Genomic DNA, 23,127 nt, shown 5'->3' on the forward strand with positions numbered 1-23,127 from the left:
GGGACCGGGGCGTTTGCCGCTCGACATACCGAGTGCAGTTCTAGAGCATCAAGTTCTTTGTGGGGTTCCCGCAGTTCAAATTGCAGCAATGTTCGGAGTGTCTAAAAGGACTATCAGGAGGCGCATGCAACAATACAGTCATTATATACACTAAATTCATAAGGTTTCTGTTTATGAATTGCTGCTCTCATACACTCTGAAAGAATATGGCGTTTAAGGCAACATTACTTGATGTTGTGTTTTTTTTGTTTCTACAGATAAACATCTCTATTCAGCTGTGAATGATGAGGAGTTGGACCATATTGTAAGTGAAATTCACAGAAGTCATCCAAACACCAGCAACAAGCTAATGCGTGGTCACCTGAATGCAAGAGGTGTGCGTGTTCCAAGTGAGTATAATAATATGGGCATTATTTAAATGTATTTTTAATTCGGAACTCTGCCCTTTTGAAAGGTGAAGGAAGCCTGCTTATGGAAAGACATCGCCTCTGAGATGTAGAATGTGTATAATAGGAGAGAAACACATTTCACACAAGAAACACAATATCTGACAGTAATATTCTCAGCTGTCCGGATGTTCCTCTCCTCAGTCTCAAGACTGCAAGAGTCTTTACGCAGAGTAGATGCAGAGGGAGTCTACATGAGACGTCTGAGGCTGCGTGTATTAAGGCGACGGCAGTATTTTGTTCCTGGCCCAAACTTTTTGTGGCATATAGATGGCCACCATAAGCTCATCAGGTAAGTGATATTAGCAGATACAATGCATTGTTCTAGATGTTTCATTTCAATTTTATTTACAATAAAGTATCTTTTCATGTGTTTGCAACAGGTGGAGATTTGTTGTCCACGGTGGGGTGGATGGATTCAGTCGTTTAGTGGTCTACCTGACTGTGGCTGGCAATAACAGAGCTCATACGGTCTTACAGAGCTTTATCGCCGCTGTTGAGCAGTATGGGCTGCCATCAAGGGTACGGTCTGATAAAGGGGGGTAGAATGCAGATGTAGCAGAATTCATGATCAGAAGCAGAGGTACCGACAGGAATTCACACATCACAGGCAGAAGTGTCCACAATCAGCGGTAAAGAAATGTGTTTGGCAACTAGGCTCACACAGCTAACATACCAGTTGAACGTACTTTAGCATATGTCACATAAATTAACAATTTGTCAATTTCATCCTAAACACCGAATAGAAAGGATGCGGAGGGATGTTTATGAACATGCCCTGGACCTCTTCTATCAGATCTTTACTTCATTGGAAGATCAGGGAACACTGAAACCAGACAATGAAGTCCATCTTTTCGCTCTGCACCGGATTTTCCTTCCACTGGTTCAGCAAAGCCTAGACTCTTTTCGCGATGCTTGGAACTTTCACGGTTTGAGAACTGAAAGGAATCAGTCACCACAGCAACTCTGGAGAAGATACAGAGAGCAAGGCCCTGAGGAGGATCCTACTGAGGTTAACAATCAACTTTAAACACGTTTTAAAAGTGTTTCCCCAAAGGAATTACGGGAGGAATTTTTTTTTTGATAAATGTGGTACTTTAAATGGAGCATTTACTATAGATTATTGTCTCTTTAAAATCTCCCAAGCTTTTAAAGATCAACCTGTGAGCTGTATTATTTTACAAAACGGATTTTAATAACTAACAATTTCTCACTGACTTGGTGACCAAAAATAACAATCTTGCGTAAGGACATGTCAAACTATTTTTAAGCACAAGTTTGATTATGCTTGTCATCTATTCAGATTCCTGAAGAGTATGGGATCGACTGGAACGGACCTCACATCCTTCATGGCGGCACTGTGTCAGTCCCGAGGTTCAGCTGGCCCGTGAGCTCTCAGATGAAGAGGTTGCAATTTTGCCCGCTCCAGGAGTTTCTGTTACTGATGCGCTTAAACTATATGTAGAGACTGCTGAAGTGTTGTCCCAAATGGGAATTGTCCCATTTTCCAATGGGACAATTCCATATATGCTACTTGAGTGGTATAAACTGTACTGATGTATTTATATTTTTAAACTTTATATTACTTACCAACCAGAGTACAATGAAGTGGACATGCCCATTCTTGCTGCTGTTTATAGAATAAGAGAAGCTCCCGTTCCCAGTCCTCTTCAGACTCCCTTACATCCATCTTCATTCTAAGTGGTTTCCCAGTTGCATGTTCCCTTAGCAGATTCTCTTTGAAAACTTTGGCAGCTTGAGTGGGTTCTTTAATAAGCTTCCAAAGTTATCTATTCCAGAGACATATGAGTTGGCATGTTACCTGCATATACAGATACCCTCTCACTCTACAGAACAGGAGGAAAATTATGTTATTTCACTGATAAAACGCGAGACCCAACAGTTTAAAAATCTGTCACAATGCTAAGTTGACATAAAAACAAAAACTAAATATTAGAAAAATAGAAAAACCCAGGTCTATGTTATTAATTGCCTGTAACTGTATTATCTTATCCAATTATATCTTACAAGTGTTATCTTTCTATTGACTTTTCAGTTACACACAATCTTATAGCAACACTATTGTGATGACACATACCACGGTCTGTTTCTTTGTGATCCAACTCCTCGTTAACAATCACTGCTGGTACTACTGCACTCTCAGCTGATGTTTCAGACCTCACTGGAACACTGTCACTGACTAGGGCGATCTCACTATCATTTTCTTCCCTTTGGCCTCCCTCTTGTTCTCTTTCTGATTCCTGCATGGGTGTCCTTGAAGTGAATACAATTGAAAATAAAGCTGCAAGCAGCGATGAACGGGCCTTCGCCTATTCTCGCACGTTGGGGTGGGGCGGCGGGCGGCCGGGCTCGCGGGTCAAAAAAGACTAAAGAGACTAAACAAATCACTCTCGGGGCTGCCATTCAAACCTGAATCTGCGGCCTCGCGAACGGAATCCACCGACGCCGGGCTGTTGCCCAGCTGCAAAAGACCTGCGGAGGAATCGTTAGGGGTCTCGGGCACGATGACCACGATAACAAAAAGATGCATTCCTGTAAAATAAAGGTAGAGTCTGAAGCGCAAGAATCACAGCAAACGCTCGTCTCGTTCTCCAGTTTGCGTCCGTATAATTGATTCAACACACGTACAGTTTACATCCAGTGCATTTTTCTTGTCCTGTATATCTTATAGACGCAGTCTCAATCAAGGTTAATTCACAGAAATATCCACCCGTAATTAACTTAGCTGTTAATACTGCCTATTATAGTTCCTATTGACCAACTACATAAGGGATATTTCCGTACCATGTTGACTATGATAAAAGTATACAACTCATTCACATATGGACATTGCACTTTAGAATGTATATTCATTAACTCAGCATGTACCAAACCATATTGTCATGTAAAAAAAAACAAAATATGACTAAATAAATCACTGCCCCTGCATACTGAACAAATATAACATTCTGGATTCATTAAACACATCTTAAGTCACATGAGGAGTCTTCTTGAATAAGTGCTGACGCTTTTATCCAAAGCGACGTACAATAAGTGCATTTCCACATAGAGATGCAAACTCAGATGAACAAGTAACAAGAAAGTACATTTTCATCAAATAGGCAGTTTCAAAACATGTTAGAGAAAAGTGCCATTATAAGTACAATTTAAGTGCTACCATTTGTTAGTGCTACGGTTTGCTAGTGTTTTAGTCGAGGTAGAGTCTAAAAAGGTGTGTCTTGAGTTTTCGACGGAAGATGTAGAGGCTCTCTGCAGTCCTGATGTCATCGGAGAGCTCGTTCCACCATCTGGGAGCAGGACAGCAAAGAGTCGCCATCTCGCCGAGTGTTTTTCTCTCAGTGAGGGAGGAACAAGCCGCTTGGCAGATGCAGATCGGAGTGTGCGGGTTGGGATGTAGGGTTTCACCATGTCCTAGATGTAGACTGGTCCCGATCCATTCACAGCGTGGTACGTCAGTCACAATGCTTTGAACTGGATGCGGGCAGCCACTCGTAACCAATGAAGAGAGCGGAGAAGTGGTGTGGGAGTATTTCGGAAGGTTGAAGACCAGTCGAGCTGCTGCATTCTGGATGAGCTGCAGTGGTCGAATGGCGGCAGCAGGGAGACCTGCCAGCAGAGAGTTACAGTAGTATTTGGTGTATTATCAGAATACGATTAGGGCTGTCAACAGATTATAGACAATTAACTAGTTAATCACACATTTTGAAAAACATTTATCTTGATTACAATATTTTTTTCTCTTATATTAACTGTTTACAGTTTAGTAATTTGTTGTTTCAACTCCATAATGAGCTTGACGTGTGTATATTATTTCATTGGAATGAGGGGCATATTAATCATATCATTTAATGTTAGATTCATGCTCATTGTGAAGGAAATGAATATATAACATATTGAAAAGCATTGAAGACGCACATTACATTACGTGTCATTTAGCTGACGCTTTTAAACAACAAAGTAGTTAGTTAGCTGCTGCGAGCACGGTTCTACTCATAGTGTGTAAATAAAGTGATTCAATCGGGCCAAGTTATTTAGGGCACACGGAAACGTAAACAAAGTGGCGCTAATAGCGTGAAGAGGGGTCTTTTATTCCCGTGAAGCTACCGTAGTTAGCTTTACAGGAACAAAATACGTATGCTAGTTGATGTTCTTCAAGTATAGCATAGGCTGCCCTGGGCTGTGCTAAATAGTGTACAGCAGCCACAGCCGGCAGTAAACTCAAATTAGTGTGACAAATCTGCTCTAAAGTGTAGTTATTTAAGTCAATAACCTCAGAAAATAGAGTAATCTGAACCACTTTGTTCGTTAGATCAGCCGGAGACGCGGAAAAAAAGAGATGTTTGTGACGGGACGTCCCTTAAGCAGCTGTTAGCACCGAGGCAGTGATAGCATGTTTACAGTATCCCCGCTATTTAAGTGGGTAAGACTGAAGAACGCACAAGGAAAAAGTCATCACTCACCTACCAAAGCGTTTCCACTTGGTTTAGTCCGTTTGGATTTAAGCATAGGTGTGTAGTTAGCAGTTTAAAATATAAAATACGGACTGGATACGAGCTGCAGCTGTTCAACGCCGGGGCTTCAATGGCAAACTCTCGCGACAACAGCATGAACTCACGCGAGACTACGTGCTAGGGAATGCTGGGTAATGAAGTTCTATACCTTAACAGTAACCCGTAACATCTAGTAACATCACAAAACGTGTTTGCATCTCCACCCGTATGTTGCAGAATACGTCTATTTAAATCCAGATGTATTTAGATTGAACTGTCCGTGTTATCTTTCCAGTTTAGATGTGTTGTTACTCGCACTCAGCCGTCCGCCAGCTGAGTGCAGAGCGCATCAGTCCTATGTATCATTCCGTTCATGTGCCACGGAGCCGTATGTGGCCCTAACCTCAAAATAGTTTAACACCCCTGCTCTAAGTGTACAGTTATTTAATAACCTCAGCAAGGAGAGTAAACTGAATCATTTCGTTCGTTAGATCAGAAGACACGCGTTTAAAAAGAGGAGAAAAAAAAAGTGTTTTCACCGGGACACGAACTCACGACCATAGCATCGGGGGGCGGGTGCTTACCAGGAGAGCTAAACCCTCTGATGGTTTTGAGAAGTCGAAATGTCACTGATATAGGATTCGTCACTCCCCTGCAAAAATACAGGGAATAGTCACACTAAAAAAATTATAACTGCCTTCCTGTTTGTCTTAGAGAAAATTCCTCAGAGACTTTTTTAAGTCTCCCGTTAATACATATGGTAAAAAATCAGCGGACTTGTCGGTCAAACAGGGTGCGGGCGGGGCTTCGTCAAAATCTTCCAGGGGGCGCAATGGAGGCAATTTTTCGTTTTTGATCCAAACCTGCACATCAGGTCTGTAAAGGTCATCACGTAGGATACTCACAGAGGTTTTCAAGAGTTTTGGAGTGTGCCGAGGCTCAGAAGATGTGCTTGAACTTTCATGCGAATATGGCGACGTCACAGCCACAAAGTTGGTCCAAAACTCCTAATTCTCACTGTGAGCCATCGTCACAGTCTTACGTCTTATATTCCCAGATTTGAAGTTGATCAGATTAAAGGGCTAGGAAATGGACATGTAAATGTAGAAACTTTGCATTGACCTAAGCCAATAGGTGGCGCTATACTTTTTCGAAAATCACTGCATGGCATTACTTAAAGGCCTACACAAGCATCATGAATATACATTTCTAGCCAGAAATATCAATGTTCCTTGGAGTTATACCATTTTACATTTTGGAAAAAAATCTTCCAAAATTGTCCAAACTGCACGCAAGCTCACGCCCAGGTAGTTTTATGAAAACTCTTGATTTTAATAACTTTTGACCCCAAGGGTGTCAGGAACCAGTTGCCAGATTTTGAAATGGATCGGATTTAAACTCTCGGAGGAGTTCGTTCGTTTGTAAATGCAAAAATTGAAGGAAATGGCCAAAAATACACAGAATCACCACAGCGCCCCCTAATGTTCAAATATTCTGGGAAAATTTGGGGATGTTCTAGGACTCAATGTGAACATGTCCTCAAAATTTGGTGAAAATGGGGGTTGGAAAAAAAAAAGTTATAGGCCTTTGAACTTTCAGGACACAAACCTACAAACTTCATTGGTCCATAACTTTATTGAAAAATGAGATATCAACATTCTTTCAATAACTTTTGATCGCATCGAGCCAACGATCATTTTGCCGAAGATTTCGTAAGAATCGGACCAAGCGTCTGGGAGCAGTTTGCAAAAACGTGTTTTTCACAAAATTCAAAATGGCGGCCATAAAACGGTAGGCGCATTTGCATACCATAATTTTTTTTGTGTACAGCACATCCAAGAGCACCTGTGTGAAAAGGTTCCAGGTCGATCGGTAAAAGTAAAAAAAACAATTAACATTGCGGCCACTTTGGGGGGCGCTAGAGAGTTCTTTTTTTTCTCCTCTAATTGCGGGACCCCAATCATACGTCAATTTTGCGCACTTCTGATGCGCGTGCAAAAATTCAAGAGTTTTTGAACATGATGAAGTCCCCAAAAGTGCGTTCGAAGTGGCGAAATAATAATAATAATAATTCTTGCAATTTCAATAGGGCTTTCGCCCGACTTTCAGTCGGCTCAGGCCCTAATAATTAAAGCTGCAAGCAGCGATGAACGGGCCTTCGCCTATTCTCGCACGTCGGGGTGGGGCGGCGGTCGGCCGGGCTCGCGGGTCAAAAAAGACTAAAGAGACTAAACAAATCATTCTCGGGGCTGCCATTCAAACCCGAATCTGCGGCCTCGCGAACGGAATCCACCGACGCCGGGCTGTTGCCCCGCTGCAAAAGACCTGCAGAGTAATCATTACGGGTCTCGGGCACGATGACCACGATAACAAAAAGATGCATTCCTGTAAAATAAAGGTAGAGTCTGAAGCGCAAGAATCACAGCAAACGCTCGTCTCGTTCTCCAGTTTGCGTCCGTATAATTGATTCAACACACGTACAGTTTACATCCAGTGCATTTTTCTTGTCCTGTATATCTTATAGACGCAGTCTCAATCAAGGTTAATTCACACCTTGGTTTAGTCGAGGTAGAAGGACGACAGCTAACCCCACCTCTTTTGCTCCATCAAGATATGTTAACTTTTTAACCAAACCCGCTGGATGACGAAGTGGCTTTCTTCCTGAAGAGAGCTTTGCTGAATGAAATAATTAATAATACATTGACTAAGATACACTCTTCCTCCAGGGCTTAATATATCGGTAAGTTCAGTTTGAATCAGTTAAGCCATGTAGAAACTTTGCATTGACCCAAGTCATTAAAATTAAAAAAGTTCCAAGCCATCCAGGCCTATATGTCGTCAAGACAATTGAGTAGTTGTCCAACAGAGTTATCCTTTTTTGTTTTAAGATAAAAACCATAGCTGTTATTACTGCCTAATATAGTTCCAATTGACCAACTACATGAGACATTTCCACACCATATTGACCGTGCAATCTCTTCTTCAAACTCCGTTTGAAAGAAGACCACTGGCTGAAAAACAAAAAATAAAAGAAATGGGACCGGACCAGCCACAAATTAACATCAGACAGCAGGTGAAAGACAAGGAAGCGTCGTACACTAGAGGCTTTTCGCGGACATGGTACACTAGGAAGCCGTGGCTAACCGGCTGTGGAGTAACTAACTCGCTGTTTTGCTTCCCTTGTTTGCTTTTTAAAACCGCAGCGACCGATCGAGTCTGGTGTGAAAACGGTGTTCAGGACATGAAACATTTCATCTCATCTGCTACTCCAAGCACTCACCATCTCATCTGCTCCTCCAAGCACTCAGCATCTTATCTGCTCCTCCAAGCACTCAGCATCTCCTCTGCTCCTCCAGGCACTCAGCATCTCCTCTGCTCCTCCAGAGATGCTGTTGTGTCCCTGGAGGAGCAGAGGAGATGCTGTTGTGTCTCTGGAGGAGCAGAGGAGATGCTGTTGTGTCCCTGGAGGTGCAGAGGAGATGCTGTTGTGTCCCTGGAGGAGCAGAGGAGATGCTGTTGTGTCTCTGGAGGAGTTTTATGTTTTTTTTGTGTGTCTGTCTTAGAGGTGGTTTGCTGTACGATTTATGTGAACACTGGAGACAATGTAAATAATTTTTATTGACTTGCTCACCATTACAATTGGTAATGCACAGTCTTCTTCATCTAGTGGTTACTCCATGTAATAACAGCGACTATTTGCCTCTTTGTGTATATTGAATATTGACGCAAATTACAGCAATTATAAGTTCACCTTGTATGACTTGGTTTCCTAATATGATGTGTATGACTTGGTATGACCTTGTCTTTGAAAGAACAATATTTGAAATCTACAAGGACATTCTAAATTCATAATAATTACATTAGATGCTATTTGTTTTTAAGTCGTTACTTTGGTGTTAATGTAATAAATAAACGGCAGAAATCTCCCTCAGCCCCCCCTACTTTTTCCATCACCAGCCGCCACTGCTTAACAGTAACCCGTAATATCACAAAACGTGTTTGCATCTCCACCCGTATGTTGCTTCCCAACGGAGCCACCAGCTCACTGTGATTACGCAATACAAAATGGCGGAGAGTGCGATCTTTGGGGACTATATTTTGCAGCATTGTTCAATAAACACAATTGAAGTCACATCAGGAGTCTAATTAATTAAGAAAGGGCGATGTACAAAGTGCAAAACATGAATAGCGGTTACTTTGAACAGAAATACATTACGTTAGAGCTGGCAAACGCCAGGTCACTCACGTCTCCCCCTCCAGCTCCACACATACGGCAGCTGTGCCCAGCAGCCGTATGTGGCTGAAACGAGTGTGACACAGCTGCTCTAAGTGTACAGTTATTTAAAAACCTCAGCAAGGAGAGTTACCTGAATCATTTTGTCCGTTAGATCAGCCGGACACGCGTTTAAAAAAAGAAGTAACAAAAAAAAAAGTATGATTTCGTCGGGACTCGATCTCACGACCATAGGACCGGGGGGCGGTCTCTTACCAGGAGAGCTAAACCCTCTGATGGCTTTGAGAATTCGAAAACTCACTGAAATAGGATTGGTCACTCTCCGCCAAAAATTCAGGTAATATTCACACTAAAAAAATTATAACTGCCTTCCTGTTTGTTTTAGAGAAAATTCCTCAGAGACTTTTTTAAGTCTCCCTTTAATACATTTGGTAAAAAATCAGCGGACTTGTCGGTCAAACAGGGTGCGGGCGGGGCTTCGTCAAAATCTTCCAGGGGGCGCAATGGAGGCAATTTTTCACTTTTGATCCAAAACTGCACATCAGGTCTGTAAAGGTCATCACGTAGGATACTCACAGAGGTTTTCAAGAGTTTTGGAGTGTGCCGAGGCTCAGAAGATGTGCTTGAACTTTCATGCGAATATGGCGACGTCACAGCCACAAAGTTGGTCCAAAACTCCCAATTCTCACTGTGAGCCATCGTCACAGTCTTACGTCTTATATTCCCAGATTTGAAGTTGATCAGATTAAAGGGCTGGGAAATGGACATGTAAATGTACAAACTTTGCATTGACCTAAGCCAATAGGTGGCGCTATACTTTTTCGAAAATCACTGCATGGCATTACTTAAAGGCCTACACAAGCATCATGAATATACATTTATAGCCAGAAATATCAATGTTCCTTGGAGTTATACCATTTTACATTTTGGAAAAAAATCGTCCAAAATTGTCCAAACTGCACGCAAGCTCACGCCCAGGTGGTTTTATGAAAACTCTTGATTTTAATAACTTTTGACCCCAAGGCTGTCAGGAACCAGTTGCCAAATTTTGAAATGGATCGGATTTAAACTCTCGGAGGAGTTCGTTCGTTTGTAAATGCAAAAATTGAAGGAAATGGCCAAAAATACACAGAATCACCACAGCGCCCCCTAATGTTCAAATATTCTGGGAAAATTTGGGGATGTTCTAGGACTCATTGTGAACATGTCCTCAAAATTTGGTGAAAATGACGGTTAGAAAAAAAAAAAGTTATAGGCCTTTGAACTTTCAGGACACAAACCTACAAACTTCATTGGTCCATAACTTTATTTAAAAATGAGATATCAACATTCTTTCAATAACTTTTGATCGCATCGAGCCAACGATCATTTTGCCGAAGATTTCGTAAGAATCGGACCAAGCGTCTGGGAGGAGTTCGCAAAAACGTGTTTTTCACAAAATTCAAAATGGCGGCCATAAAACGGTAGGCGCATTTGCATACCATAATTTTTTTTGTGTACAGCACATCCAAGAGAACCTGTGTGAAAAGGTTCCAAGTCGATCGGTAAAAGTAAAAAAAAAAATTAACATTGCGGCCACTTTGGGGGGCGCTAGAGAGTTCTTTTTTCTCTCCTCTAATTGCGGGACCCGAATCATACGTCAATTTTGCGCACTTCTGATGCGCGTGCAAAAATTCAAGAGTTTTTGAACATGATGAAGTCCCCGAAAGTGCGTTCGAAGTGGCGAAATAATAATAATAATAATAATAATTAAAGCTGCAAGCAGCGATGAACGGGCCTTCGCCTATTCTCGCGCGTCGGGGTGGGGCGGCGGTCGGCCGGACTCGCGGGTCAAAAAGCGACTAAAGAGACAAAACGAATCACTCTCGGGGCTGCCATTCAAACCCGAGTCTGTGGCCTCACGAACGGAATCCACCAAGACAAGGCTACTGCCGAGCTGCAAAAGGCCTGCAAAAAGTTGACAAGTCACATCAGGAGTCTTAATAAATAGCTTGAGGCGATGTACAAAGTGCAAAACCGAAATAGAGGTGAAAAAAAAAGGTCTTCCGCACCTGGAATCGAACCCGCATCTCCAGCACCGGGGGCCGAGTGCTCTACAGATGTGCTATCTGCTCTGATACAATGTAGTAATTCGAAACGTCCCTCAAATAGGATTGGTGACTCTCTTGCAAAATTACAGGGAATGTTCACACTAAAAAAAATTATAGCTGACTTCCTGTTTGTTTTAGAGCATAGTCGTCAGAGACTTTTGCTTCAGTGAGCAGAGCAGAGACAGTTTATGGAGATCGCAGAGTAAACGTGTTTGCATCTCCACCAGTATGTGGCAGAATACGAGTATTTAAACCATAGATGTAATTATATTAAAGTGTCTGTTAGCTGCCCCGCTACCACAAGCGCCCCACGTCAGCTGTTCGCATTAACTCAGCATGTACCGAACCATATTCTCATGTAAAAAAACTAAACATGACAAATTAAATCACTGCTCCTGCATACTGAACAAATATTACATCCTGGATTCATTAAATACATTTTAAGTCACATCAGGAGTCTTATTAAATAAGTTGTGGCGATGTACAAAGTGCAAAACCGAAATAGAGGTGAAAATAAAAAGATCTGCCGTGCTGGGAATCGAACCCGCATCTCCAGCGCTGGGGGCCGAGCGCTCTGCAGATGAGCTATCTGCTCTGATACAATTTAGTGGTTTGAAACGTCCTTCAAATAGGATTGGTGACTCTCTTGCAATACTACAGGGAATATTCACACTAATATGGTTATAACTGACTTCCTGTTTGTTTTAGAGCATAGTCGTCAGAGACTTTATTTTAAGTCTCCCTTTAATACAATTGTTAAAAAAATCACCACAATTGTGGGTCAAACATGGTGCCGGCGCCGCTTCGTCGAAAACTTCCAGGGGGCGCAATGGAGGGATTTCTTAGCATTTGATCCAAATCTCTACATCAGGTCTGTAAAGGTCATCACCTAGGACACTCAATGAGCTTTCCAAGAGTTTTGGAGTTTGCCAAGGCTCAGAAGATGTGCTTGAACTTTCATGCGAAGATGACGTCGTCACAGCAACAAAGTTGGTCCAAAACTCCCAATTCTCACTGTGAGCCATCGTCACAGTCTTACGTCTTATATTCCCAGATTTGAAGTTGATCAGATTAAAGGGCTAGGAAATGGACATGTAAATGTAGAAACTTTGCATTGACGTAAGCCAATAGGTGGCGCTATACTTTTTCGAAAATCACTGCATGGCAATACTTATAGGCCTACACAAGCATCATGAATTAAAATTTCTAGCCAGAAATATCAATGTTCCTTGGAGTTATACCATTTTACATTTTTGAGAAAAATCGTCAAAAATCGTCCAAACTGCACGCAAGCTCACGGCCAGGTAGTTTTATGAAAACTCTTGATTTTAATAACTTTTGACCCCAAGGGGGTCAGGATCAACTTGCCCGATTTTGAAATCGATCGGATTTAAACTCTCGGAGGAGTTCGTTCGTTTGTAAAACCAAAATACGGTGGAAATTGCGAAAAAAAGGCCAAAATACAGTAAATCACCATAGCGCCCCCTAATGTTCGATTTTTTTTTAATTCTCAGGGGAAGTTCTAGGACCCAATGTGAACATGTCCTAAAGATTTGGTGGCGACAGGCCTTTTACTTTTTAAGTTATTGGTCTTTCCTTTTTAGGCCACACCCCCGACAAATTGATTGGTCCATCAATTAAAAACCCAATGAGATATCAACAAGCTTTTAATAACTTTTGATGGCATTGAGCCAATGATCATTTTGGTGAAGATTTCGTCAAAATCGGACCAAGCGTCTGGGAGGAGTTCGCAAAAACGTGTTTTTCACAAAATTCAAAATGGCGGACATAAAACGGTAGGCGCATTTGCATACCATGATTGACTTTTTTGTAGAGCACATCCAAGAGCACCTGTGTGCAAAATTTCAAGTCAATCCGTAAAAGTGGACAAAAATGTCCCCAGAGGCAGCACTTTAGGGGGCGCTAGAGAGCACTTTTTTTCATCGCCAAATTGCGCGACCCCAAGAATATATAAATTTTTCGCACTTCTGAAGCGCACGCAAAAATTCAAGAGTTTTTGAACATGGCAAAGGCCCCAAAAGTGCGATTGAAGTGGTGAAATAATAAGAATTAAAGCTGCAAGCAGCGATGAACGGGCCTTCGCCTATTCTCGCACGTTGGGGTGGGGCGGCGGGCGGCCGGGCTCGCGGGTCAAAAAAGACTAAAGAGACTAAACAAATCACTCTCGGGGCTGCCATTCAAACCTGAATCTGCGGCCTCGCGAACGGAATCCACCGACGCCGGGCTGTTGCCCAGCTGCAAAAGACCTGCGGAGGAATCGTTAGGGGTCTCGGGCACGATGACCACGATAACAAAAAGATGCATTCCTGTAAAATAAAGGTAGAGTCTGAAGCGCAAGAATCACAGCAAACGCTCGTCTCGTTCTCCAGTTTGCGTCCGTATAATTGATTCAACACACGTACAGTTTACATCCAGTGCATTTTTCTTGTCCTGTATATCTTATAGACGCAGTCTCAATCAAGGTTAATTCACAGAAATATCCACCCGTAATTAACTTAGCTGTTAATACTGCCTATTATAGTTCCTATTGACCAACTACATAAGGGATATTTCCGTACCATGTTGACTATGATAAAAGTATACAACTCATTCACATATGGACATTGCACTTTAGAATGTATATTCATTAACTCAGCATGTACCAAACCATATTGTCATGTAAAAAAAAACAAAATATGACTAAATAAATCACTGCCCCTGCATACTGAACAAATATAACATTCTGGATTCATTAAACACATCTTAAGTCACATGAGGAGTCTTCTTGAATAAGTGCTGACGCTTTTATCCAAAGCGACGTACAATAAGTGCATTTCCACATAGAGATGCAAACTCAGATGAACAAGTAACAAGAAAGTACATTTTCATCAAATAGGCAGTTTCAAAACATGTTAGAGAAAAGTGCCATTATAAGTACAATTTAAGTGCTACCATTTGTTAGTGCTACGGTTTGCTAGTGTTTTAGTCGAGGTAGAGTCTAAAAAGGTGTGTCTTGAGTTTTCGACGGAAGATGTAGAGGCTCTCTGCAGTCCTGATGTCATCGGAGAGCTCGTTCCACCATCTGGGAGCAGGACAGCAAAGAGTCGCCATCTCGCCGAGTGTTTTTCTCTCAGTGAGGGAGGAACAAGCCGCTTGGCAGATGCAGATCGGAGTGTGCGGGTTGGGATGTAGGGTTTCACCATGTCCTAGATGTAGACTGGTCCCGATCCATTCACAGCGTGGTACGTCAGTCACAATGCTTTGAACTGGATGCGGGCAGCCACTCGTAACCAATGAAGAGAGCGGAGAAGTGGTGTGGGAGTATTTCGGAAGGTTGAAGACCAGTCGAGCTGCTGCATTCTGGATGAGCTGCAGTGGTCGAATGGCGGCAGCAGGGAGACCTGCCAGCAGAGAGTTACAGTAGTATTTGGTGTATTATCAGAATACGATTAGGGCTGTCAACAGATTATAGACAATTAACTAGTTAATCACACATTTTGAAAAACATTTATCTTGATTACAATATTTTTTTCTCTTATATTAACTGTTTACAGTTTAGTAATTTGTTGTTTCAACTCCATAATGAGCTTGACGTGTGTATATTATTTCATTGGAATGAGGGGCATATTAATCATATCATTTAATGTTAGATTCATGCTCATTGTGAAGGAAATGAATATATAACATATTGAAAAGCATTGAAGACGCACATTACATTACGTGTCATTTAGCTGACGCTTTTAAACAACAAAGTAGTTAGTTAGCTGCTGCGAGCACGGTTCTACTCATAGTGTGTAAATAAAGTGATTCAATCGGGCCAAGTTATTTAGGGCACACGGAAACGTAAACAAAGTGGCGCTAATAGCGTGAAGAGGGGTCTTTTATTCCCGTGAAGCTACCGTAGTTAGCTTTACAGGAACAAAATACGTATGCTAGTTGATGTTCTTCAAGTATAGCATAGGCTGCCCTGGGCTGTGCTAAATAGTGTACAGCAGCCACAGCCGGCAGTAAACTCAAATTAGTGTGACAAATCTGCTCTAAAGTGTAGTTATTTAAGTCAATAACCTCAGAAAATAGAGTAATCTGAACCACTTTGTTCGTTAGATCAGCCGGAGACGCGGAAAAAAAGAGATGTTTGTGACGGGACGTCCCTTAAGCAGCTGTTAGCACCGAGGCAGTGATAGCATGTTTACAGTATCCCCGCTATTTAAGTGGGTAAGACTGAAGAACGCACAAGGAAAAAGTCATCACTCACCTACCAAAGCGTTTCCACTTGGTTTAGTCCGTTTGGATTTAAGCATAGGTGTGTAGTTAGCAGTTTAAAATATAAAATACGGACTGGATACGAGCTGCAGCTGTTCAACGCCGGGGCTTCAATGGCAAACTCTCGCGACAACAGCATGAACTCACGCGAGACTACGTGCTAGGGAATGCTGGGTAATGAAGTTCTATACCTTAACAGTAACCCGTAACATCTAGTAACATCACAAAACGTGTTTGCATCTCCACCCGTATGTTGCAGAATACGTCTATTTAAATCCAGATGTATTTAGATTGAACTGTCCGTGTTATCTTTCCAGTTTAGATGTGTTGTTACTCGCACTCAGCCGTCCGCCAGCTGAGTGCAGAGCGCATCAGTCCTATGTATCATTCCGTTCATGTGCCACGGAGCCGTATGTGGCCCTAACCTCAAAATAGTTTAACACCCCTGCTCTAAGTGTACAGTTATTTAATAACCTCAGCAAGGAGAGTAAACTGAATCATTTCGTTCGTTAGATCAGAAGACACGCGTTTAAAAAGAGGAGAAAAAAAAAGTGTTTTCACCGGGACACGAACTCACGACCATAGCATCGGGGGGCGGGTGCTTACCAGGAGAGCTAAACCCTCTGATGGTTTTGAGAAGTCGAAATGTCACTGATATAGGATTCGTCACTCCCCTGCAAAAATACAGGGAATAGTCACACTAAAAAAATTATAACTGCCTTCCTGTTTGTCTTAGAGAAAATTCCTCAGAGACTTTTTTAAGTCTCCCGTTAATACATATGGTAAAAAATCAGCGGACTTGTCGGTCAAACAGGGTGCGGGCGGGGCTTCGTCAAAATCTTCCAGGGGGCGCAATGGAGGCAATTTTTCGTTTTTGATCCAAACCTGCACATCAGGTCTGTAAAGGTCATCACGTAGGATACTCACAGAGGTTTTCAAGAGTTTTGGAGTGTGCCGAGGCTCAGAAGATGTGCTTGAACTTTCATGCGAATATGGCGACGTCACAGCCACAAAGTTGGTCCAAAACTCCTAATTCTCACTGTGAGCCATCGTCACAGTCTTACGTCTTATATTCCCAGATTTGAAGTTGATCAGATTAAAGGGCTAGGAAATGGACATGTAAATGTAGAAACTTTGCATTGACCTAAGCCAATAGGTGGCGCTATACTTTTTCGAAAATCACTGCATGGCATTACTTAAAGGCCTACACAAGCATTATGAATATACATTTCTAGCCAGAAATATCAATGTTCCTTGGAGTTATACCATTTTACATTTTGGAAAAAAATCTTCCAAAATTGTCCAAACTGCACGCAAGCTCACGCCCAGGTAGTTTTATGAAAACTCTTGATTTTAATAACTTTTGACCCCAAGGGTGTCAGGAACCAGTTGCCAGATTTTGAAATGGATCGGATTTAAACTCTCGGAGGAGTTCGTTCGTTTGTAAATGCAAAAATTGAAGGAAATGGCCAAAAATACACAGAATCACCACAGCGCCCCCTAATGTTCAAATATTCTGGGAAAATTTGGGGATGTTCTAGGACTCAATGTGAACATGTCCTCAAAATTTGGTGAAAATGGGGGTTGGAAAAAAAAAAGTTATAGGCCTTTGAACTTTCAGGACACAAACCTACAAACTTCATTGGTCCATAACTTTATTGAAAAATGAGATATCAACATTCTTTCAATAACTTTTGATCGCATCGAGCCAACGATCATTTTGCCGAAGATTTCGTAAGAATCGGACCAAGCGTCTGGGAGGAGTTTGCAAAAACGTGTTTTTCACAAAATTCAAAATGGCGGCCATTAAACGGTAGGCGCATTTGCATACCATAATTTTTTTTGTGTACAGCACATCCAAGAGCACCTGTGTGAAAAGGTTCCAGGTCGATCGGTAAAAGTAAAAAAAACAATTAACATTGCGGCCACTTTGGGGGGCGCTAGAGAGTTCTTTTTTTTCTCCTCTAATTGCGGGACCCCAATCATACGTCAATTTTGCGCACTTCTGATGCGCGTGCAAAAATTCAAGAGTTTTTGAACATGATGAAGTCCCCAAAAGTGCGTTCGAAGTGGCGAAATAATAATAATAATAATTCTTGCAATTTCAATAGGGCTTTCGCCCGACTTTCAGTCGGCTCAGGCCCTAATTAAAGCTGCAAGCAGCGATGAACGGGCCTTCGCCTATTCTCGCACGTCGGGGTGGGGCGGCGGTCGGCCGGGCGCGCGGGTCAAAAAGAGACTAAGGAGACTAAACAAATCACTCTCGGGGCTGCCATTCAAACCTGAATCTGCGGCCTCGCGAACGGAATCCACCGACGCCGGGCTGTTGCCCCGCTGCAAAAGACCTGCAAAAAGTAAATGAAATGTAGCAGAGACAGTTGGTGGAGATCGCAGAGTAATTGTTATGGGTCTCGGACCTGCAAAACGTAAGACTTAAAAGACAGTGCAGGGTTCTAAATTGGTTTGAGATTACAACTTTCATGTTGTTTCCAAAAAATTCAAGGACACCGTAGGGAATTGAACCCCATCCCAGTAAACCAGGAGTACCATTACCAGTGCCTTTTGCTTTTTAGGTAACATGTAAGGTAAAGCAAACCTACATCTCAACAGCATTTTAGTGGCAGTATAGAATTTTACCATTAACCTTATACTATACCGTTACTAAATTATTAAACAAATGCATTAAATTAAAATTTAAAAAAGGGGGTCTAACCCATCAATACATGCCAGTGTTATTGCTGTTGAAACGCAGTAAAAGAACCTTGTTTTAAAACTATTTACACAAACATGCATAACATGATAAAAATTGCAAAGACAATGTTCATTTAATGAGACATACATGACAGACCAACATTTAAATATATTACAATTACATTTCATAGAAAGTGTTATTTATAGATTATAAGAGAAATAATTGAAATTATTATGTCTCTTATAATAACTAAACTTTAAAATGAGGTGAAGACCATGATATTAAGTAATAAATAAATAAATAAATGGCATAGATTATGCCTTGACATTGTGGAAGGTTTTAGTTGTAAAAGAACACACAACCCCCTCGTGATCACTAAAATACATTGGCACGACTTCTGCTTCCACTTCAAACTGTGTAGTTCTAACATACACGTGGTCAATCAATGTCCCCTTCTCAGTCGTAGGTTGTGTGACAATCTGGATGTAGCCATTGTCGGTCATAAAATCGCAAATTGTAGACGACTTCCTAATGTCGTCATTAAAATCTCCCATGACAGTGATCGTGTTACTCCTTTCTTCCAGCCAAGAAAGTAATTTTTCCAAATGTTCTTTAAACAAAGACATGGCATACGACGGTGGCCTGTAAATTACTGCTAGCAGCATGTCGTAGGTGGCACAGTGAAACACTAAACATTCTATATTGACATTTGGTACTTGTAGAATGTTGTATGACAAGCTGTCTTCAGTATACATGGCAACACCCCCATGTTGTTGGGCTTGTAAATCAAGTAACACGGGGTGTCTGCTGTTGTACGATGTACTACGAGGACAGCTGTCAAATGTATAACCAATGATGTTGACTGACTCTTTTAAAGAGGTTTCAGTCAGCCATGTTTCGGTCACAGCAATACAGTTAAGCTGCAAATGCTGTGTGGACAGGAGCAAGTCTTTGACATGTGCTGGCAAACCTTGGACGTTCATTAAAAGCACTCTAAAATTGTGTGTGTACGATTTGTGTCCTGTGCTATATGCACATAAAAATGGTTGCATGCACTGAAGTGCTTCCTGCACATTGTTGTTGCAATAGATGGCGTCTTCTTTAAAGTCCTGAAGAATTAATCCTGACAAAGTTGTGATGCGACTTAATGCTACATATGCTTGTCCTGCAGCAAATATTTTTTTAAGCGACACTACAGCGTTAGCAACAGTAATTCCTTGTACTTTGTGTATCGTACAAGCCCAGGAAAGTTTAAGGGGAAATTGACGACGTAATCCACCTTTGTTTGTGACCCTATCTTCTTGGGGAAGAATAGGTGTTGAGGTTAAGAGGTGGCTTGAAGCACAGGCATGATTTCCCCTAGTCTGTGCGCCAACCTCTTTATCATCAAATTGAACGTACACAATTTTTGGAAAGTTATTTCCAGTGGAATTCACTATGTGTGTCACTGTGCCACAGACCCCATTCACAAGTCCATCCATCATGTCTACATTTTTGGTCAGCATGACGCGAGCGTTCTCACCTAAAACCAGTTGCTGAGCTAAAGTGGTGTTAAAGACTGTGGCATGATGTCCCCGTTTCAATTCAAGTTTTCCCGTTTTCTTGTTGCGTTCATAATCCTGAGCATCTATTTTGACATGATCTTCACATGTTTTAAGTAGCTGCTCAACATTATGAGTCTCAACTTGTGCATTTGTGGGAAAAATGTGCAAAGATGAACTCTCCTCACCAGTTTCACGTGTTCGAAGTAAACTGGTGTCACTTGGCAGCATGGGCGTTGATTTGGAACGTTTCCTCAATCTGTTTAACAATTCAGCAAATGCAGTGTCTTTCTGCCGCTGAATCACCGTCAACTCAATGATCTTGAAATTGGTAGACCACAGATCGTTTCCCAAATCATCCACATACAAAGCCTTACCTTTTACTGGAGGCAACTGGAAGAAATCTCCAACCGCAATCACACACACATTACCAAATGGGGAAAAGTTGCCGCTCTGTTTAATTTGTCGTAATCTACCATGTACGTATGCCAATAATCTATGGTCAACCATTGAAATTTCATCGATGACTAAAATTTGAAGGTTACTGTATTTGGCCCTCAAAGTATTTATCTTTTCCTCACCCAAAGGGGTGTAAGGCAGTGTGACATTTGTAGCAATGCTAAACGTGGTATGAATGGTTGAAGCATTCAAGTTGTATGCAGCAATGCCTGTTGGAGCAGTTAACAATACACACAGTTCATCAGGGTGACGACCCAGTGGGGAGAGTAACCTCGTTGCCTCGTATTGAAGTGCCTTGATCAAGTGGCTTTTTCCAGTTCCTGCACCACCGGTTATGAAAACATGAAAGGGGACTGGATTTTGACCACTTACCTTTTGCAAACACCACGTTCTTACTTGATAAAAGATGGACATTTGTGTATTGTTCAGACTACGAACTAATTTCAACCCCTCATTTCTGCTTAGAGTGTTTGTCTTTTGCAAATGTGCAACTTGTTGCTGACTAACTGCAAGATCAGGAATACTTTCTACGTGCTCTTCTACCGTGTCATTGGCTCTGCGCTCTTGTTCACTTTCTAGCCGCTCCAATTCTTGTTCTGGGCACAGTTCACACCACGCATCTTCCAGAACACCAACATCATCAATACACTGTTGTGCGGTATCCAATTCCTCCGAGTCAACTTCAAACAGTGCTCGGTTTTTGTCAACGATGGACTTCACGGACTGTCGTGATCCGTCGTTACAGGTAACATGACCATTTTCGTAAAATAGTTGAAATGTTTCACAGTTAGATGGTTTTAACTGGCTGTCAACACGATATGGCATGAATAACTGCAATATGCTTTGGAAAAATTTCTCTGGACATTTAGTCTTGGAAAAGCGAGCATAACGGACAACTGCAGGTTGAGACCTTGTTCTTTTAACAACAAAACCGAGATTATTCTTGAGTTGAATTCTATTGTTTGTACGTTCATTTTTTGACAAAACCCGATACTCCGATGCAAAAGATGCCAGACACACATCATTGAAAACGGCATCATTTGGTCTGTTCTTATAACGGTCTTCTAAGCCAATCATCCACATGTCTGCCGTTGAGAGATTTGTCTTGTCTGCCTTTTGTTTTAACACACTTAACGGCAGACTGATTTTGACAGTAGTGTCTCCTGTTGGCACAAACTGAACCTTTCGCGAACATTCCTTAAGGTGCATGCCCGTCAACCGATACACAGCCTCCTGAGCACAAACGTCTCGGTTGTGCAGGTAAACACTTCCTAACTTTTTTAATGCATCTTTAGCATCGACATTGCCATGCTTGGATGCCTCTCTGTGTGCATTTCGCAACAACAATCCCATCTCCTTCTCTGCCTTTGAGATGTATGAAATGATATACACAACGCAAGCATAGGCATTAACCACGTACTGAATGTCAAGGTTTGCATCCCAGCATTTTAACAAATTCCTGTTGTACTGATTGATCCACACTTCATCAATGTCTCTTTTTAAAACAACATGTGTATTTCTGGAAACACAGTTGTACGCAGCCTCAAACGTAGTCTGATTGATCCCCAATGCTTCAAACAACTCCGCTACACAACCAAAATTAGCCTCCTCATTTGACAGAGCCAACTTAATGGATGTCATCATTTTCCTCGCAAGTGCCCTCTTCTTCTCTTCTGCAGCTAAACGTTCTTTATGTCCACATCCACACGGTGTCAAAGGAGTTACGTTACACAGACAGGTTTGTTCACATTCCTCGGTTTTACGACATATAAAAGTGCGAGTGGATGCTGGCCTGGGAAAGTTAAATCGACAAATTGTGTGCTTTTTCTTACACGATTTTGAATGTCTTTTTGAATGTTGTTGCACAGATGTCACAATTGCCTTTAACGGCTCGTCTTGTGATGGCAATTCACAGGTGACATATTTATCAATGAATTGAACTACTTCATCATCTGTGTTTTTATCAAGTTTTGGTGCATTCTCAATCCAGAAAAGACAATGCACATGAGGTGACCCCCGCTGTTGAAATTCCACCCGATAAAAAAAGTCTATTATCTTGCCAATTGGCTGTGATGGAGACATGAGTACCTCCCGCAAAAAACAATGCCACCTATAGTCAAACATCCTTGCCGCAGTGACAGGATTGCGTCGCAGAAGTTCGCATCTCTCAGACCATTCTAAATCATCTAGTGTTTGTGTCCTACCTTCTTGTTTCAAAATACTAGTGAGAAGTGACTTCCAACGTAAATCTGCAGAAGAAAAAGAACAAAACCATGTAGGGACCCCAAGTTGACGCACACAAGCCATGAGGTCATGTTGAGCTCCCTGCCAAAAAGATGGGGTTCCTCGAATAGGCTTAAGGAAACGGAACCCATTATCAAACTGCAGCAAGTTTTTTAAAGTTTCCTGATCCTTCAGTAAATCAACATCAATTGATTTGGCGTTATGGCCTGCTTTTCCCTTACGCAATGCTATTGAGACACTGGATATGACTTGTTGCACCTCTGATACATACTGTGAATAGAAGATATATTCTACACTGTTACCAAAACGGTTATCTGCATTCAGAAGTCTAAGGTTCAAATATCGTGCTAATGTCAACTTTTGTTGCCTATAATCATGGAATGTATTGGATCCCTGTGGAAACAATACAGGAAAGCTCTTGGCTTCGTTGGAAATATCTGTTAATAATTTCACTGGAGTGCTACCTTCAGCTGGAGCCAGATTTAACGTACTGTCAAAATACTGATCCAATACTTCTTGACCAATATCGACAGGCATCAGACACGTGTCTTGAAACATGCAGTGCTGTTGTCGATCATGTAATAGCTCATCACTAACATCTGGAGCGGTTTGGTTATTTTCGGCATCATTATCTACATTTTTGTCTT

General features: G+C 41.7%; 2 long non-coding RNA genes across 2 annotated transcripts; both read right to left on the reverse strand.

Moving 5' to 3' along the window:
- Positions 1–3,049: 3,049 nt before the first annotated feature.
- Positions 3,050–5,823, reverse strand: LOC134132837 (uncharacterized). The gene is made up of 2 exons (XR_009957023.1): positions 4,928–5,823; positions 3,050–4,073 (listed from the first exon to the last, which is right to left on the reverse strand). It is a non-coding gene; the product is annotated as an uncharacterized LOC134132837 (long non-coding RNA).
- A 7,835-nt stretch (positions 5,824–13,658) lies between these two features.
- On the reverse strand, positions 13,659–16,432 carry LOC134132838 (uncharacterized). The gene is made up of 2 exons (XR_009957024.1): positions 15,537–16,432; positions 13,659–14,682 (listed from the first exon to the last, which is right to left on the reverse strand). It is a non-coding gene; the product is annotated as an uncharacterized LOC134132838 (long non-coding RNA).
- Positions 16,433–23,127: the final 6,695 nt, after the last annotated feature.

Source organism: Pungitius pungitius, chromosome 10 (assembly GCF_949316345.1).
Source record: "Pungitius pungitius chromosome 10, fPunPun2.1, whole genome shotgun sequence".
In the NCBI taxonomy this organism is placed as follows: Eukaryota; Metazoa; Chordata; class Actinopteri; order Perciformes; family Gasterosteidae; genus Pungitius; species Pungitius pungitius.